Genomic DNA, 20,673 nt, shown 5'->3' on the forward strand with positions numbered 1-20,673 from the left:
TGTTCAGTCTGGGCTGAAGAGGCTGAAGCCTGTCTGGTATCACCTGCTATTTCCAACCTTGATGAAGTTAGTCCACTTTATACAGTCTAGGAGGAAAATGGTTTCATCCGTAGCAGCTCTAAACCCTCATGTTCCTGACGCTGGGAGTCTGCTTTTTTTCCCACTTCTAATGTAATTAGAGAGAAGACAAAGCAGACTTATTCTTCACAGGACCGCTGAAGGATCAGAGCCCAGTGGGGTCACCTGCAGGGTATGCTGGCAGACAACACATGCTCATAGCCTCCTGAACCAGCTTTGAATTTTTTTTTTCAGTTTTTTCATAGCTTTATGATTCTAAGAAATATTTGAATTAACATCACAAAAAAGATGAGGGAGTGAAGTCTCTTGTATCCAGGTTAAGACATGCTTGAATGAGGATGCATTCAGTTGGTCAAAGGCTCCTCTGAAGACTCATCTGAAGACATAGTCCACACAGACACTTCCTTGGAAGCAGACAGGCTTTTCTCTGTTTTAAACAGGATGTTGTGCTAGATGGACCATGTGTCTCATCCACCACGGCAGGTTTTGTGCACTTTTCCGCACTGGGGATGCTTCAGTAACTGTGTTAGGAATGTGGAGCCAAATATGACAATGAGTCCTAAAAAAGGTGTTCTGCAGAGATATGTTACAGAATTTGCCTGTGGCCAGCAGCACTGACCAAGTTTCCTAACAGGAGAAAGATGAACACTGGCAGTGTGTCAGGGAAAGAGGCTGATTGGGCTTGCAGAAGAAGCACCCTGAATAAAAGCAGCTTGAGTGACATCTAAAGAGAATAAAAAAGAGGAGAACAAGTCTGAGTAGAATTGAATTAATAATGGCAAAAGTTAAAATCTCTATTCTTAAAAAGATGTTAAAATGTCTGACTGCTTCCTGCATTTCAGATCTCTCTAATCAATTTCCTTAGCTGGATTTTAATGCTTTAGATAAGTTATGTTGCCTCTGTTTGTAGGGAGGTGGTGAAGTCTTATGTTCAAATCAAATTTTAAATTATTTTTTAACTGGTAACCATACTGGTAATATAGATTATGCCTTCATGTGTGCTAATCTTAGGCTAATATTCATAGCAACTAATAATATTTAACCCTTGCAAACAGCCTAGCCTGGTGCTATTTACACTATCTAGTCTTTCCCAAAATTTGGAAAATGGAATTATTCTTCAGGAAAATGAATCCAAATCATAGTTTTCAGCTATAAATCTCCCATGTTATATTTAAAGCCCGCCCTTTCACTTTTTAGATATAGCATGCTGCAAGCAGTGGGAATCTCTGCTATTACCCTTCCAGCACTGTTCTTCATTAGGGATAAATATCCAGGTTCCCAATACAGTATGTAGCCTCTTGCCATTTTATGCAAGTGGGGTAACCCAATGCTGTCCAGAGTTAGAGAGAAAGCCTCAGCTCCTGGATCCACCTGATTGTACTCAGGCTACCATTTAGGACTTGGGAAATATTCTCCCTCTCCTAGTCAGACAGCAAAGTTTCAAATTATGATTAATGTGTTTGGAAATGAAAGGATTCAATAAATATAATAGGCAGAAAGTGTAAACCTCTTGGCATTTGAAGCAAGCTCATGTTTATACTTAATAAATATTAAATGATTTTTGTGTTCTAGACTGGTGATCCTATATATATCCAAGGATTACAGACAGTTTGCTTCCTTTGCCTTTTTGTTCTGAACAACGTGGCATCCCAGAATATGTTACATACATGTTTTTGGTGTCACTGTGTACATGTTCCCGAGTTTTGTACCCTGATTGATGGTACATGGAATGGTGAATGGATTGCTCCAAGCATCTTTTCATATGGGAGTATCATGTGGGGAAAAAAAATCTGTAAGACTTAATCTGTCAATGTGGCTTAACAGGAGACAGTTCTGAAAAAGTGGATGTGCCCATAGCTGTCTTCAGTGCTGCTGCTGCCATGCACTGAGAAGCAGCTTCTTTGAAGAAAAAGGCACTTGACAAAATTAGTATGTTCAAAATTTTACTTAGTAACAGAGTACCACTGTAAACTGATGTCAATTACATTTATTGCTAATGAAACCATCACAGAACTACACAGTGGTGATGAATGTACAATCTCTTGAATACAATTATAGGGGAAAACCCCTTTTTTTCACCATTCACTTTACCATTTCCATGTTCATTTGGTATTCTACCTCAGTCATCTGAGATTCTCTCCTTGCTTGTGATGAGGTGGCACCATGCCCAGAGAGGCAGTAGCTCTTGTTTAGTCTTTTCCTTGCATGTCTTGGAATGAGTTCTCTAATGAAGCTTACTAATTTGCATTTTGATATTTTACCTTCCCCCATTCCTTTTCCCCCCTCTGTTCGTCTCCTGTTTTTCTTCCTTACTCTGAGAATTTCAAGACAGCTTTTCAGGGGGGATTGTTTTCCGTGCTTTCATCTCTACCTCCCTCAGCTGCACTATTGTAGATGGCTTTGTTTTTCTTTAATGGATTTTCTTGTAGTGGTGAATAATTGTTTGGTTCACTGCTTCGTTTTTCATGCTTCATTTGCCTCATGTTCAAACTTTTGCACTCCCTTGAGCAATTCACTTTTGTTGCTCCTGCTTTGCTCTGCAGCCTGTGGCTGAGTGCTCAGCCTGGAGCTCAGGCTGAGGCTTCTCAAGGCAGCAGCTGTGCCTTGCTTTACTTCTGGTTTGCTGGTTTCTGCAGCAAGAAAACATCATTTTCCTAGTGGTGTTTTGTACAGATAGCTGGTGAGAAGGAACATGGAGCAGGTGGGTTGGGTGGGTTGGCAATTAGCAGCTCAGGGGATTGGCAGCTGGTGGCAGTAGAACAAGCAGAAATTTCTTATCTCTGTGACAAAAGGCAGAGCACGAACTCAGAAAACAGGTAAGGCCTATGTGCTGATTTGATCTCTCTTCGGCTTCTCTTTAGATCCTACTTCTTTCAAGTGTTACTCAGTAGTTGCACGTCCTTTCTAACATAAATGACCTTAAGTCACCATAGGCATTACTGTACGTGTGACTATTTCTACTTAAAAATATGCTAGAACAGGAGAAAACCCTTCAACTCATGCAGTAATAGGGATCCTGACTTTCTAGGTGAATTCAAAGTTTGCATCTAGTTGAAATGCTGGGACTGCATGCTCATTCTGGCCTTTTCAAAGTGACCATGGTGCTGGGTGAAGTTTGTACATCCAATTCCTTCCAGACCATTTTTACTGGGCACTTATTCACATGAAAACCAGGGCAGAGGAGAGGGTAAGAATCTCCTATGCCCTTCGGTCTGATTGAGAGGTAGGGCTGGCCCCCTGATGTCCACAATCATCTGGGCCTTGGAAGTGTTTAGTTTCACTGAGGGTAAGCAGTGTTGACCAAACATAGCGTGTAGTGCCTTCTCTGAATTATAGTATTTTTCCATAAGGTCACCAGCTACTTGAAGAATTTGGTCAGGTACTACACAAGAAGTTGCAGAATAATGACGTTTCAACACCTACTTTTTTGCCCTTTTCTCCACAGTGTTTCTTGTAGCAGATGCCAGCTCCAGGCAGTATACATGGATGTCAAAATTTGAATTGCAGGCACATTGTGTATTTGCTTGTTTTCCGGATGCCATAGCCTAAGTCATGCAGTTTAATCACTCTGAAGGGAAACAAAATAAGTACAATAAGATTCCAGCCAAATTTAGGCAAAAAAGATCCAGTTACCTGATTATAGTAATGCACACAATCTGCCTATGCATCATTAACATAAATGTGACCATATCACATTCTTGTGTCTGTTCACTGTGGAGCCCAGAGATCCATATTTCATTTTGTGAGAAATACTTTTATTTGAACATTTGCATGCAATGTATGTATGCAACTGAAAAATCCAATATTATGGTGTTTGAAAAAAACTTAAAAATCTCTCATAAAAAAGGATCTCTAATAAACCAAGCAGTTGATTTAGACTTTCTTGTGATAAATGCTACATTTCAAAGTGATGCTTTAGTTTGTTTTATTTCAGATAAAATATTAAAACAAATCCCTTTGCTAATGTTGCCCCAAGCAAAATACCATGTTTTAAATCTTCCAGAAACAACTAAAGACAACCTAGACCTGGCCACAGCCTGGGTCCTACTGAACTCTTAGAGCCAGCAGAGAAGTGCAGATGGTGGAAAGATTGCTGGATATGAGTAAACTGGTGACTTTAGGCTGCTAGAAGGTAGACGGAAAGAAGAAAGACTAAATAACTGCTATAGTTTAGGAATGGTACTCCCCAGTTTAGTGTTCCCACTAAGACCAACCATGTACTGCTCACTCACTCCTTCCTTCCCACTCCCCTCGCCCTGCAGTGGGATGGAGAGGAGAAATGGAGGCACAAAAGGTAAAAATTGTGGGTTAATATAGGAACAATTTACTGGAAACAGCAGTGAGATAAGAAAATGAACAGTAATAGCAAGAATGACAGAGGGTACAAGAAATGAATGATTTGCATGTGAGTTCTCACTCCCAAAAATACCCAACTACTTTGTCCACCACCCTACCCTGACCCAGAAGAGAGCCCTGGAAAATGACAGGTGAGGTGGTGTAGAATAACCCCCAGAATCTAGCCATGCTCCCTCCTGACTACTGCAAAAATTAACCCTGTCCTGGCCAGAATCCAAGTTACTATCCAGGTTATAAATCCAGGACTTTATCTCTTCAGCACCCTCTTGTGAAATACACAGTTGAAATGAGAGTAGTAACTTGGCCAGGTAGGATGAGGCTTTAAGCAACCTGGTTTAGTGGGTGGCATCTCTGTTTATTGAAGTGGGGTTGGAAGTAGATGATCTTTTAAGTCCCTTCCAACCTAAATCATTCTATGATTCTTTGTTCACTGGATTTCCCATTTCCTTCCCCAGACGAGGTCCATATTAAGCTGAACAGTTCCAAGACAGTTTTTCTGACCCTGAAAGTAAGTGCATGGGTCATAATTATGTGGCTTCTTCCATCCCAAAAGTAAAACAGGAAACTGCTGGGAATCTTTATCTGTATATAAATAAGGAGTATTCCATGGCATGTGTCTCCCTGGGAAGCATTTCAGCACTGTATGGAGATCACAGTTCCCATGGGCCAAAGCCACATGTGGCAGGGAAAATGCAATTAAACAGTACAAGTTGTCATGGAAATAGCCCTGACTCTTTTCCATCTCCTGGTATACACAAACCTGTATGTCCCTGGCCAATTTAAGTGGGTGCTTCCAAATCAGGATCAAGGAAAAGTCTGCAGCAGTCATCTCTGCCAGGGCATTGTACCTTGTAAGAGGCTTGGTGTGAGGAGTAGCCTTCAGGACAGTCCTCAGAGCTGGCTGTGAGACAGAGGGCCTTCAGGAGGTTTTGCATGGAGCAAATGAACAAAACCAAAGTTGACATAGGAGACATTCAAGATAAAATGAAAAATAAAATAAAAAACAGTTAGGGTGAGATTAAAATAAGTATCCAAACAAAGTTTATATAATTTTAAATTAGGACACAGGCACATGATTGACTTAGAATGGGATACCAATTTACAGCCTATTTCTTCAGCAGCCCACCCCAACAGCCACTATAGCTCTGCCAATATACCCTCTAGCTGTAACTGAGCTATGAATGTGTCTGAACTCTGAGTTGGCAGAATTAAGAACCCATGCATAACACCACCTGTCTTCAGAGCTGGAGCTCTTTGGGATGAGCTTTATTTCCCCCAGGGTGTCATAATGCATAGAGTCTAAGGCCATTGAAAGATTTCTTTCCAACTTTGCTTTCCTGTTTTTTTTTTGTTGTTGTTGTTGTTTTGGGTGTGTTTTCCATGTTTTGCTGTTGAAAGTAGATTAAAGGGAAGGAAAGGCAGAAGCAAGAAGGAAGCCATTCTTATGTTTCCCAGACTAAAGCAGCTGCAAGTCTTCTTGACCTTCATGTGGACTATACAAAAGAAAAACAAAATTGCTCCCCCCCCTCCATGCCCTTTCAATATTGTCAAGGTGGTGGCCCAATTAGTGCTGTGTGCTAGGCATGCAGAATGGCAGGGTTTTATTTAGTCACAAACATTTTCATCTCTGCTGAATGAGCAGCAACTAATTCAGATTTCCTCAGACTGCACAACCAGTTCCTATTAACAGTAATTAGAATGAAGTATGTGCATTGAGGGAAAACAGATGTAAATGATGAAGAGATGGCAAGCCTGGTCTCAATCCCTCCAAATAGTTATCACCACCTTACAGCTTGAAGTATCTGTCTGCAAAATGTCTTCAGAAGGGTTTGGAAATTGCCTTTGTGGGGTAAACATTTTGCTGTTGGTTCTATTTATGAAAATGTTTTCTTACATGTCTGAAAGTGGAGGAAAATTATTTGTTATACAAAATGTCCATGATACTTGCACATATACAAATTTTAAGGAAGATAGTAAATATTTTCATTGGATTTTTTCCCTTCTTCTGTTACCAGAAAGATTATATAAGAAACAGCAGTGTAAAAAAAGCTTCCTACCTTCCTATAACAGGATTAGCTTATTTCACAAGGGGTGAAAACCTGTAAAAAGCTGAAGAAACTGAATTTGAAAGTCAGTCTAACATTAACCGGTTAAAAAAAAATGGTTCAGGTATGCTTTCATTTCAACATAAATTATAACAAGGATAATCACACCATCTAAATGGATGGATGGATAAATCCCCTCTGAACAAGGTAAGTCAGAATTCATGCTTAGCTTTTAGTTGCTACCATTGCTTCAGACAAATCTCAGCCTAAATTTTTGAAAGTTGGTATCAGATGATGTGCGGAGGTTTGATTTTACTTTTGAAGTGCCTTTCACTTCAATTTTGGTTACCTTTCTGCGTAGTCTTTGGTGGATGGAGCCTCTGTGTGCTTGCTCACCTTGGAGGCCCTAAGAAGGCAATCTGGCTGAAATACTAGTTCTGCATTACTGCAGAGATTCTTCTTGTCCTGTTCATGTAAATTATCATGTCCATTAATATCAACAGGCTCAAGATTTCATCCTAATCCTTTACAATGCTGCACCTTTTCAGGGTTAGCTTCTTGAAATCAAGAGGAGATAGCTGGTTCAGAGCCCACTTCATTCATGTGTCGAATCAAAGGGAACATAAACAGATGTGCTGGACAACTACAGCAAAAGTACATGAACAGTTTTGTAGCACACTATCTTACCTTGGCTAATCATGTGAAGTACTAGGGCATCCTGTAGTAAGATAACAATAAACCCTTTTATCAACATTCATTTTTACCCTAGTAATGGAGGAGGTCATTTATAGACAATTTTCTCACTCACCTAACACCTGAATGAGAACACATATGGCAAAATAAGACTCAGACCTGGTTTTGAAAAAAAACAAACAAAAGACCACTGGGCTTGTTCTTAGCTTTTGCTTTCTTTTCCCAAGTACTGTAATTGAACAATCTTTATTTTCACAAAAGTGCTGTTCCACTCAAGCTCTTAGTGCTTGAGGATCAATGAGAGATGTTGGAAGGTGAAATTTAGACTGACAGAGGGAAAAAGGGCTTTTGCAGCACATTTCATTATTTTTTAAATAAATGACCTTAATGCATGTTTTAAGCAGGAGCTGGCCTTGGAGAACGGCAGTGGTAAAAGCACTGCCAGCTGGACTGGAACATGGGCCCTTTGTTCCAAATATTACGTATTTATTCTGGATCTAAATGAATATAGGATTTTTTTTTTCCATGCTTTAATAATGAAATGAATGCCTGCACTCCCCCAGGGAACTGACACTGACCAAGAGGCAAGCAGTTGTCAGACACTGCCTGCAGCAAAGCTTACAGCTGCTCCAGATCAAGCTGCACTGAAGAAAAGACTATTAGGTCTCTGGGGATGCAGATAATAGACAAAAATTATAATGTATGTGGACAAAAGTAGAGGACAGTAGTGCTTTCTGGGATTAAGAAGCAGGCAAAAAAATGGTTTTGTTATGCCCTGCAAAATGATTGCTGACTCTCGTTTTAGGATGACCCCTGACCTGAAGGAAAATAATGGATGGCCCATCTGCTTGATACACAGGAAAGCTCAGGCACCATTTTGTCCTATTATGTCAAAACTGGTGTTAGAATTATGAATGTGTTACCATTTGTCTTTCCTTTGTTACGTGAAACAAAGGTACCAGATACTTACCAAAACTCCCCCCTGCAAGTATCGTTCCTCCTGCACAGGGATGAGACAGAAGCAGGTCTTGCTTGTGCAGTCTTGCTCCTCACTCTGTTTTCATTACAGAGGAAGCCATCCATCTCAGCTCGGAGCAGGCATCTCTCCAACGAGCTATGGATGGGCTGAGAACTGCTAATAGGATATGGAGGCTTTCATTACTGCGCTACTCATCTGAAGCTGGGCCAGCTGGGGAGAGACTGAAGGGCATTACTGTTTATCAGCTGTGGGAAATAGATGAGGGAATCTATTCTGCTCTCCACTTCATATCACCAGCAACATTTCCAGCTCTCTCAGCATTTTTTGCAAACGTTTTATGAGAATCTGAGCTATTTTCCCCCAGTGGCACCACTGTTCAGGCTGCGGTTGAACCATGTTGAACAAGGATGTCGTGCTGTAGTTCCTATGCTATAAAACTCTCTTTTGCTAGATGCAATTCCATGGTCTTCAACCCTGGAGCTTGCACAAGATACCATAACCAAAATCTTAGAATTGGTGCTTACATGTGGCATTTCTTTCACAAATTGGAGTAGGACATCTACAATTTCCAGTAATTTCACTGATGCTCAAGAGGACCAATTAGTTTATTTTTGTAGACTTGAAAAGGGGAACATAGCAATAATGAAACAGTGCTCGATTGTAACAGTCACACAAACAGGAAGCAGTTCTTGTGTCTGTGTGGGTTTCAGTGCATTTTTATTATTTCTTTAATCTGATGCAGGAAAGGTCTTTCTCCTAGGCCTGATCCAGGACATCAGGAGGTGGCATTGCTCATAGAGAATCAGTGATCTTCACTTGCAGTCACCATGAACATTGCCTAAATTGTCCCTATGTTTGTACTTTCTACACAATCTGTTCCTCATGGTGCTGTTGCTGGGAGCATTTATTCTGATTATCTCTTGCATACAACCTTGAACCCATCCTTTTGCCTGCAGCAAGCTTGGGCAGATAGAAGTAAATTGGCTCCCAGCTGTAATACCAAGCCTTGTGTGTCTCCTCCTGGTTGCCCAAATGCCCCCTCCAGCATCATCCAGCACCTGTGAGGATGCAAGCAAAGATTTCTCTGTAAGGAGAAAAAAAGTCAGCATGGATTCAAAAGGGATGGTAGCAAGGTATAATCAAATCTGCCAAGTAGCACAGAGGATTATTATTTCAATTCCCTTTTTTGTAATTGGGAGCAGACAAGTTGCAGAACACCTTTGTGTTATGTACACTAGTAAAATCATCAGCACTCACAGAATGTCCCTCACTATTAAGGAGATGCATTGGCTCTTGATAGGAAAGGGAAGATAGCAGAGGAATGCAGCTCCTGGCCTGAGTTCACCTGGCATCCATGGCACTGCTGCATGCAATGCAGGGACAATACCTTCTTTTGGTGCTTTTTCAATGTGAAAACTGTGACTAGCCCAGTGACCTGGGAACTGTTGGAAGATGACCTGAGAGAGAGATTAAGAGAGAGACAGGCAGAATAAACCCCAAACAAACATAGGTCTTAAGGGAACAATCTACTGTAATTCCCACTGCACACCTGGGTAAGTTTGCCAAGCTGTATCTGGGATACCAGACAGCAGCTCCAGAATTTCACTCAGATAAATGTCCCTAGCTATGCTGTTACTACATAATTACATGTATTTGATGTGCGGTGACAGCTAGAGGAATCTGACTCATTTGTCAGCTTCAAACAAAGCTCAGTAATAACACTTTGCATTTCCATAAAGGTTGTCATGTCTGGAACACAGAATGCACTTAATGATTCAGCAGCATCTTCATTCGGGAGATCCATTTTTCAGGTATGAGGAAGTTTAAATGCATAGAAGTTAAATAACTTGTCTGAATTCATGCAAGACCTCTGACTCAGAGCTGAGAATATAATTTAGGATAACCAAGACCTCATCTTGTTTTTAACCACTAACTAACAGTCTGTTTTAAAATAGTTTTTGCTTTTGGATTAAAAGATAAAAACTCAGTGTAATTTATGATACATAGCTAACTTGATTTCAATGCAGAATCCTCAGTCCATTTCATTGTTTCGCTTCCTGAGATCAATAAAAAGCTAAATATATTCTCATAGTTTTAGTGATTTAGAGGAATATGAATCACCTGCACTAAGAAGGCGTAACAGTCATGCTGGCATTTTAATACTACATTTCTCAGTAACTACCGAATCCTATCCTCCAGATGTGTAAAACCAGTGACAAAAGCTATGATGCCATTACAAAGCAGCAGTTCTTCTGTTATAACATCTGCCCTTTGACCACAGTACTTCTGCTCTCTTCTCTACTGGGCCACAAAAGAAGAACCTTTCTCTGAGACCCAGCTGGCCCTGGCTTGATACCTCAACACATGAGGTTTCATAGTTCTTATTCCATGGTCATCTTAGGCTGAGCTGCAGATGCTCCTCTTTTCAGGAATTTACTAGGGTATTTTCCTTCAGTGGAGTCCTGTGGCAACAATCCACACAGGTTAGTTGTAAATGGTGGAAAATGCAGTACTTGTACTATTGTATGTCTGTTGCATTTCAGTATGGATATTTCTTGTCCTTGTCATAATCTATAGGCCAAACCGTGTTCAAATACCTGTTTTGCATGTTTTTGTTGTTTCGTACGCTGAGGACATTGCCTCTCTCAGTCGTACCTTTCCCTTTTAATTTTTGCCCAGTCCTCCTCATAGCTTTAACCTTCACATTATCCTACCACAGACCTTCTCTGCATTTGCCTGGATCTTTTTGAGACAAAAGTTATCAGGGGATTGCGATATTTAGTATAAATCTGTATTCATATGATACTGTTCTAAAAACTGCCACTGATTTCCACAGAGCTTTGACATAACTAACTGTATTAATTGAAATTGAATTTCTCTGTTTTCACCCTCTCTGGTTATTTACTCTATATTTCATTTTCTACAGATTGCAAGACCCTTTGTAACCATCTTTGCTAATTAAAATAATGAACAATATTTGTTAAATTTCTCTATCTGCATTTATTGATCCTCATTCTGCAAATGTTTAGCAATGAACTCACAGAACTGATCTACAGAGTGTCACAAATGAACTCTGGATCAAAACTCATTATGTATTCATACCCCAGTGCTTTGTAAGCTATAAGCAAACATGTATTCTGCTTTCCAAAACGGTGGAAATCTTTGATCCTAGAATGTAGGTGCCTTAAACATCAGCTTCAGTACTCAGCCAGCTCTATCCAATAGCACACAAATGTAAAAGCATGGAAAGTTGACAGCATCTTTATGTGACAGCATGCATCTGTTCTTCAATGTGTTCAAGATGCAAGATTCACTCATCCAAAAGCAAAACCTTTCTTACGTCTTTTCAAATCTTGGCACAGTGTTCTTCCTGGGGATTATTGGCTGACTGGGATAAGTGGCCTTTGCCTCAAGTATCAACTCTTCCCACTTCTCCATCAATTCACTGAACTTGTCCTCCACCTCTTGTGTTGTTACTAAGTAGGAATGATTCTTTTAAACGCTAATATATATGACCGCTCATTTACAATGTACTAAATTTATGACATGAAGCGTACTCCAATTACTGTTTCTAATAACCTCACCATAAAAGTGATATTTCCCTAATAATTAATGACAGAATAATTTCTATAATGAAAGATAAATTTTGGTGTGGTAACATAAAGTAATATGTCTCTCTTTCTCTTTTAACATAAAGATTCTGCAAATAACCAATACAAGATAATGAAACAGACGTTCTCACCTTTCAACTGCCATTCACCACAGATTTGTGATCAAGTGTAAAACTGGAACAATACAGAAAGGAATCGATCTGAAGTATTCAGGTTACTCTTTTCTCATTTGCTTGTGTCTGTTTTGCTTTGAAATTATTTCCATTATCCCAAAGACCTTCCATAATGAAATCAATTTGGTTTAATGCTTGCAAGAAATCGAGTTCTAGTAAGCAGTCTTATAGATGAGAAGAAAACTGATGTCTCTCAACACAAGCAAATTAATGAATTCAAAGAAAGGTTGTTTTTTAAACCCCATTTCTATATCCAGTTCTTCTTGTATCTTTGGTACAAGGTACTGTGACCTAAGGGTTCGTGCCTTCTCCTGTGAAACTCTGCCCATATCAGCCACACTGAAACCCAGGGAACACAGTGTTCACTGCTGTTAAAAGCAATTAGGCAGTTCTTTACAGCAGCCTGTGGTAAATATTTTCTTTTCCCACCTGTCCCTGGCTGTAAGGGACAGTAATAACACAGTGTGTTGAAAACAGCCCAGCACAAGGGTATTTTAGCACAACATGCCAGCACATCCCTTATTGTAGCAGTTGAAAGATTGATAGCACTTTCTGTTTGGTTACATTTACAGTGACTGAGGAGTGACAAGCAGCATTCTGAGGACTGTAGTTTATCTCATCCTAAATGTGTCCACAGTTTTTAGTGTCTCAGCTGATGCTGTTGATGATGCACAACCCTGCTCAGTGCTCTTCTGGGGGCTGTGCAAGTTTATGCCTTATTGAACAAGCAGCACATAACCTGCCATACTGGCTGGTTATTTGACTATTATGAAATGGCTATAACTGTGTGATGATATATTTGTGACTATTATAGTCAGTTTGGTATTAATCAAAGCAGCAGCAAGCTGCTCATGCTGGAATTTACTGACGACACTGAACATGTAAGAAAACGGGAAGAATAGGCCTAGAGCAGTTAGCAGGGTTCTAACATGCTTTTATGTTTAATATAAGAGAGAAATTTCTAGTCTGCTTCCTGAGTCTTAACTTGTGGAATCAGTCAGAACTCCTTAGGTTTGATTTTCCTGTATTTAAGAGAAAGGTAGAGTAGTTTCACCTAATTATTGTGTTTATTTTTGTAGTTAATGTGCATGCCCTTCCATCATGGCTTCACACATGATAAGGTGTATATGTTTGGGTATTCTGAATTCACAAGTATTACCTCATGCCTCCAGCTAGGTTTAGCCAACCCAGCATTTGCCAATACAGCCATCTGAAATCCTTTCAACAATGCTACACCTCAGACACAGGTAGATGCAGCTGCTCTTTGGCTGCTGCATATAAGGATGTTGGACAGGCATCATCAGGTGGGAAGTGGCACATTATCATGTGATGCTTTCTGTCCTTAACAAAGAAAAGCCTTTTTTGGCAGACAGGAAGGGAACAAAGTATTTCTTCTTTGTCCAATCCATTTATGCATTGTGCCATGAAAATGTCAGGAAAGTAGTGGGATGAAGCACATATTTTTGTAACAGAGAGATGCAGCCTGAAGCAGGCTGCTTATCTGATCCAGTTTTTTTCTGTGTTTGTGTCCTACAGTTCATTTGATCAGACAACACTGCACTACCTGGTGCTGTAGCTGCTTTTACAGTACCTCACAGGAGATTTCTGAGCTGAAAGCTTATTGCCTAGTTTAATTTCAGAACCTGCTGTTCCCTTTGTGAATACACTGTCAAATTCTCCTCACATATTTTTTATATGGAGGCATGTTCTTCCAGGAATATATCTAGAGGCTGTATCAGCCCATCCCTGCTTGTCCCTCACTACACTAGATTTTAAGAGGCCTTAAAGGGTATGTGTTAAATGATTGCCCAGATGTTTGAGAAATGCAGAATTCAGCCACTGTTTTTAAAGTGAGTTGTGAGGGCACATTGTTGAACAGTCCCCATCTGAAATCTCACACTTCCTCCATTCAGACTTCCAAAATAAGACAGTGCCTGCAGAGTGACCACCCAATTTTCAAAACCATCACTACTTCTTAAGAGTCCATAAAATCTACAGCTGACTTCTGGTCTCCATTTTGGAGACCTAAATAAGCTGCTTTATTTACATGAATTTATAATTTATAAGAATCTTTATCTGCTGTACCAGGTGCTACAGCAATAAAGTAAGATAATCCTGAGGCAAGATTCCAGCTCTGTTGACACATGAACAAAAGGCTTGTTAGATAAATACAGGTAAGAGATTCAAATACACATAAGTGCAAGCCATATGTTGTCAGTGCAGAGAGACACCTGAGCTGAGCTGAGCTGAGCAGCAGCCTTTTGCAATAACCTGCATAGCTGTACCTTAATTTTTCATCTCCTTTCTTGGATAGAATAGAAAGACATTTGTTATTGTTAAATGTGTTTTTATTCATCACTGTACTTTCCTCAAGCCCAGACAGGAAGAGCAGATCCATTCAAAGAGATGTCTCCTAGAGACGTGGAGAGGTAGCGATGCATCACATCATAAGAGAGCACCTCATTCTCAGGGTGTAAAGTTTTAGTCAAGATGTAATGTGGCATTGAATCCATGCCCTGAGATAGTCAACTCAGAGTCTTTATCAACAAGTTAACCTCTTTTTGTTTTATTTTATTTTGTTTTCAGAAAAAAACCAAAAGAGAGCTTCCAAGTTTTTATGCTGTGGTCTTTTCAAATTTTAGGGTTGTGGTTTTTTGGGTGGGAGGGGTTGTTTTAGGGTTTTTTAATTAAATACTGCTGTGCATTGCTTCAGATGAAATCCCTTGTTTTCCGTGATGGTAATATTAGGGTAACCAGATTATAGATGGTGAAGTCTTCAAACCCCTTTCAAATATGAGGGTTTGACCAATAATCCTTCCATCTTTTGTAACACTACATTCTTCAAGTTGCTTAACCATTAGTGTGAACAGGAAGATCCTCACCAACTACCTCTTTAATTTATATTATCTGAGCTTCTTTAGCAGTTTTCTTATCCTTCTTTGTCACAGACATGTCCTTTATCCAGCATGTCCTTAGGGACAGAAACATGTGCCTGCTTTATTCCAAATGCAGAAGAGAAATAGCTATCAAGCACTTCCTGTCTCTCTGAGTCAGTATTTATGATTCACTGAGGGCAAAAATAAGGCAGAAACTGAATGTGCTTGCCTGAAAGGAACACAGCCTACATTTGGGAAATCCAGTGATAATATTAGTTGTAAATGTCTTTTATATAAGCTTTTTAACAGTTTTTCACTCTTGGCAACAGTCTGTCATAGTCTGAAGCACCCAGTACCGTGTTTCTGCACTTTTTCTCTTCCCCTTTTCTCAGCTGCATCACTTGCTGTTTGGTGTTCAGTGTTGGTTTGGTATTCAGTGCTGCCACAACCTAGAGTTTGAGAAGAATTGCCACTAGCCCCCTCAGAGCAGTTTGCCTGGAATTCTCCAAAGCAATGGAGTCTCCTCCTGAAAGAGCTGTTGTAAGCTTGATAACTGACTTAACAGTCCCTCACCACGTTCTTCAGGTATGTTGATGATGTCCTACAACATCACCAAAAGCCATCTCTGCACTACCAAAATCTGTCACTAAGTTTTCAGAAAGAAAATGGTATGGAGGGCTGTACTCAGAATTCTTACATGAGAAATACTGCAAGGGAACACTTCCACTGTTTTTCCCTCTCATTACTTTTCCCGTGCTCCATAACAGCCATATCAGGCTGCAGTAAGCCCTCATCAAAAGTAAACTCTGCAGTTCTCTGATTCCATTTGACTCCAAAGGAATAAGCAGCATTATGGTATTTCTTTTACTAAATACTTAATGGAGCATTTGAAAAAAATACAGCAATGACAAATTGGCAAAGTATGCCTTAAGTGTCACATGACAGAAATAAAAGTGACACTTGGCCAATGCAGCCCTTTCACTCATCAAGAGATGTCAATCAAGATGCCTTGCTCCCTGACAAACTGTCCATCTAGTGGAAATACTTAAGAAGATTTGGATCACTCTTTTCCCTGTATTAACAGCATCAATAATGAGCTCTCTATCTAAGGGTCAGCAGGTCACTAGCCCATCAGCTTGGATTACTCATTGTTTCACTCCAGGGTCCCGCTTCCCTGACCAGCAGCTCAGCATGCAGACTAGATTTGTCCTGGAATCTGTTCTGGAGGGGAACAGCTGGGTATCTCTTAAACAAAACCCATGACTGGGTTGATGGCTAGATCAATCAAAGGCAATTCCACCAGGCATTGTGGCCAGAGCTATGCCTGTCTCTCTCACCAGCCCAGGACTCCAGCAGGTACCCAGTATGATGGACTTTTTTTCATGTTGTAATATCATAGCCTGCTATATGAGGTCCACACTCTCAGCAGCCTGCTGGAAAGGTATAAATGTACTGCAGGTGTCTCATTTTCCATATATATTTTAAAAGAAAATATAAATCTTTTAATCTATTTAAAATAAAAAAAAATAATAATAATTAAAAAAAAAAAGCAAACATCAAACAGTGAAGTGTCCGGGAGAAAAGAGGTATTGATGTGGCCCAGAGGAGAACTCAGGCTTTTGTACCAGAAGGACTTAGTGATTCCATAAATGAAGGACTTGAAGGATTTCAGGGAAACTTGAGGAATTTAAGTATTGTGCCAATTGCAACCATAAATGACCACAAATTGCACCTTGGGAGGTGAAGGTTACAAGAAGAAAGAGGGTAATGCACTGCTGAACCAGGTTGTACAGAGACTCTTAATTCTTGGGTGTTTTGAAAACTGAGATAGACAAAACCACAGCTTATTTGACATGATTGTAGCACTTTTAACAAAAGACTGGACCAGACATCTCTAGAAGTCCTTTCTAGACAATGCTTTTATGAGTCTGTGGTACTTTGCTGCATTGGTGTTTTCATGAACAGAGCCTTAGATTGTGACCTCTGGGATGCTTTGGTATATATTTGGAGCCACAAAGTGTCTTCTAGATATCTATTTTCTGTAAAAAGGAATGTATGTTTATGCTTTCCAGATGTCTGGGAGCAGCAAGGACAAGTAGCTCTGGAAGGGCAGGAGCAGAGGGTGACAACAAGGCAGGCAGGGTCTGTGACATCCCTAACAAGAAGTAAGCAAGCCAACAAGTTTAGCCAGCCAGGGTCAGGATCAAGTCCAGGGACAGTGATGAGGGTCAGCGTTAGTCCAGTGATAGCCCTGCTAACCCATTGTGGTCAGGCTGGTCCAGGATCCAGATGGGAAGTCAAGTCAGTCTATCAGGATCAGGGTTGGGGTCAGGACCAAGGATGTATTTGGTCTGGACTCACAGAGCTGTAATGAAGAGATGTGGCCACTAAAGAGCCCCAGCTCCCAAGGGAAAGCTTGGTGGGCAGAATATTTCTTCCAGCTTTCTTCATGATTGTTCTTATTAGTGAGGGAGTTGACTTTGGAGTCAGTCAATTAGACTGACTTAGTCAGATTGTCTCCTGCAAGGAGGGGGGAATAGGCTCAGAACCCTGACTCCAGGGGAGGTCCTGCCCAGAGATCATCAATCCAGAGCCAAAAGCTGGAGAGGAGAGCATCTCTGGGCCATAGGTCCCTAACCACATCTTAGTTACATGGTAAGAACAGTTCAGGTTGACAGGGTATGCCTTTCAGTAGGTGTTTTAGCAGATTTAATGTCTAAATTCCCTCAGACATATTCCACACTAGAAAAGTGTCAGATCCACCCTATATAGCCAGATTCTGTCATCTGTGACTGTTTCATCTTTCTGACAGATCAGCTGGCTTGGCTACCTCCTCTTTTCACAATAAATGTAGCAGTAAAAAGTAGTTATCTCTGATATTGAGAGCGCTTCCTGAACTTAAACTTTCCTTGCTCTCATCTTCAGTCTCAAGCAGATTTTTGGGGTTGAGTCTAACTAAATTTCTTTTGTGCAGATGGGAAGCCTTTCTCATTGCTTTGAAATACATCAGGGTTTGTTTTTTAAAAGATACATCATTATTATTATTATTATTATTATTATTATTATTATTTAATACAGACTTGAATTTCTATACGTGCTTAACAAAAATAACACAATGAAAAAATTTACCAGGCTGCTTTAATAGGCTGCTTTAATGAAATAGTTCCCTCCCCCTTTTTTTTTTTCTTTTTTTTTTTCTTTTCTTTTTTTTCTTTTTGTTTTCTTTCCGGGGTGTCCTGTCACAATATTGAGCAGCTGGCATTCACAGGGTGCAGTCCTGTGGGTCTCCAGGCAGAGCGAGTACAGACAAGGACAGGGAGCTGAAACTTGGTGGTAGCTGTGGCACTGCCTTTTACTGAAAGAGACTGATGAGATCTAGGGGAAAGGCTGTGTCTTGTACTGCGTGGCATTGAGCAATGCCTCAAAACTTGGAAGTAGGGAATAAAACCTTCTCCCTAGCTGCATCTGCAACAAAGAGGTATCCACAACAAGAAGGAAATACAAAAGCAGTGATTATCTAAGGAACTGGTGCTATTGATTGTTTTAGAGCATTCACACTTCCAATTAACACATGTTCAGTTGGCCAGTGATTGCTGGTTTTGTGTCTGTGGTCATGGATAATTGCACCATGTGATGAACTAAAATATTCCCACAGAGTACAACTGTATTGATCCACAACCTAATTGTAGACATTATAAAAATACCTTTTAAGGGGCATCAATGAGCAGCCTTGTTCTGAAGGAATTTTTATTTGGTTTGGCAGCATTAGAAGTGTTTAAAAATCACTCACTGTGCTCCTCTCTTTGAGGTTGAAATTTGTTCACCTGAGGAATGATATACTGAGCCTTCATGCATAGCTGGAGATTAGTCACTAGAACAATCAGCAGGGCGTAGGGATACATAAGTCAAAGGATGATTGTTTTCTTGAAGAGTTGTTATTATTTTCCCCAAACCATATTCCTCCTATTCGAGGTATGGCACTGTCTGCCAGGGCCAGTAATTCAAGGAGACAAAAACCTCATTGGGACATGGGCTTGAAGGGACAGCTGATTTAGGAAAGAACACTGTTTGGTCAAGAAACCCTCACTTTGACTACACAAAGAATTAGACTATATGCAATACACTAGAATGAATAGACTATATTTCATCTTATAATTCTTGCTGCTTTATATATCTAAGCTTTATCCACTGCCCACCCACCACAGGCTCAATGGACTCAAACTGACATTCATCACTGTCCTCTCAGTGGAGCTTCAGCTTGACAGCATTAGTGTGAGCCACCTTCTTCTGTGCTGTCAGGTGAGCAGGGATGATATAAGGCAGCAGAAACTTGTCAGATCCCATAGCTAAGTACAACTCAGATTTCAAAGCCAGAAAAATAGACTCCTGAATAGCTGTCATGCTTCAAGGCTGAGAAATTCTCATTCCAGTTTAAAGCAGTAGAAATTATCTTGGCTATGTCTCAAACCATTGTTTTGTAGTGTCACTTCTTACTATTATAAGACACAGAAGCATTTGCTTGAGAGAAACTGTTATTTCAGAATTTAAGCACTGGCTTTCAAAAAAATAAAGTTATATATTGTGTAGCTTATTTACCATAATAATATATTGACCTTTCCTTGCACTTTTTTTTAACGATTCAGAAATCACATTACCCCTATTAAAGAATTAGGACCTGTATAATCTCCCTGCTCTAGGCTAGCATTGCTATTCTCAGTCTACAGAGCAGGAAATGCAACAGATCAGAGTAACAATTCTGTTCACTGTCACTTAGCAGATATGTGAGATAGACAGGAATAAGATACAGACCTGAATCCCAGAACTGGGGTGTCAGTACTTCAGGATTCTCCTTTTACTGTTATAAGTAGTAACAACAGGCACTGAGTTACCAGAAACTACACTGAGGACTCATGCCTTCCATCAGGCTATGGCAAGTTAGCAGGAATTTGGAATAACCAGTCATTTGTGGGTTCTCAGAGCACTTCATCTGTGAAGTGTTGCTCTTCCACTGAACTTTAAAGACAAAGGAAACAAGCTCAATTGGCGAGTATATTCATATCCTGTATGTTAGGGTTTCTCTGCTGAGAGGTGGCATCTTTATATGTTCATGGCATATGTTCAGCCATCCCTCAGTGCCTTGAATATAAACCAGTGTTTTAATTTTTTCCTTGAAATGTGTCACACCAATGGGTTCTCCCAGCATTTTCCAAATGCTTGTGTAGTAGCTGTTGTACGCAGCATGTTCTCATGCCCTGTGGTGATGTGCCTGTGCTACGTATCTTAATACCAAGAGCAGCAAAGAGAAAATGTTCATTCTGGGGCAGACTTCACAAACCTCAGACATGCCAGAGTATGTATGAAGAGGTTTTGACTGATTTTAAGGTGATGGAGAAAGTGCACTGAAAGTAACAATGGAGGGAAGCACTGTACACCATTTGGAGTTGACAAAGGACTGTAATTCATGCTTCTTCTAAACAACAAAGCACTAGGAGTACAAATGGATAAAAAAACCCCAAGGTTAGATTTTGCAAATCAAATGAAAACAAGTAGTGAAAATCTCATCATGCAAATAAATAATGAAGTGAGTCCCCTGTGGAATGAGAACAGGCTAAATATGAAACAATAATGATATGACTCCAAATCCAAATTAACACTTTGCCTCATTTTTCAGTAAGAAATATGACATTGATGGGATGAATGCAGAGGACAAATGGCTAATGGACATGAATGCACAGAGGCAGAGATGGCCACATTGGGGTGTAAGAATGCTCAACATGCTCTTTTGAGAAACAAGATGATTTACACACTGAAATGTGAAAAAAAATTCTGAATATTTAATGGAGTATGGAGGTGTATTATCTG

General features: G+C 40.1%; 1 long non-coding RNA gene across 1 annotated transcript; it reads right to left on the reverse strand.

Moving 5' to 3' along the window:
- Positions 1–3,502: 3,502 nt before the first annotated feature.
- Positions 3,503–8,873, reverse strand: LOC109144801. Its single transcript, XR_002045794.3, has 3 exons — positions 8,143–8,873; positions 5,283–5,351; positions 3,503–3,646 (listed from the first exon to the last, which is right to left on the reverse strand). It is a non-coding gene; the product is annotated as an uncharacterized LOC109144801 (long non-coding RNA).
- Positions 8,874–20,673: the final 11,800 nt, after the last annotated feature.

The sequence above is a fragment of the Corvus cornix genome, chromosome 2 (genome assembly GCF_000738735.6).
Source record: "Corvus cornix cornix isolate S_Up_H32 chromosome 2, ASM73873v5, whole genome shotgun sequence".
Classification (NCBI taxonomy): domain Eukaryota; kingdom Metazoa; phylum Chordata; class Aves; order Passeriformes; family Corvidae; genus Corvus; species Corvus cornix.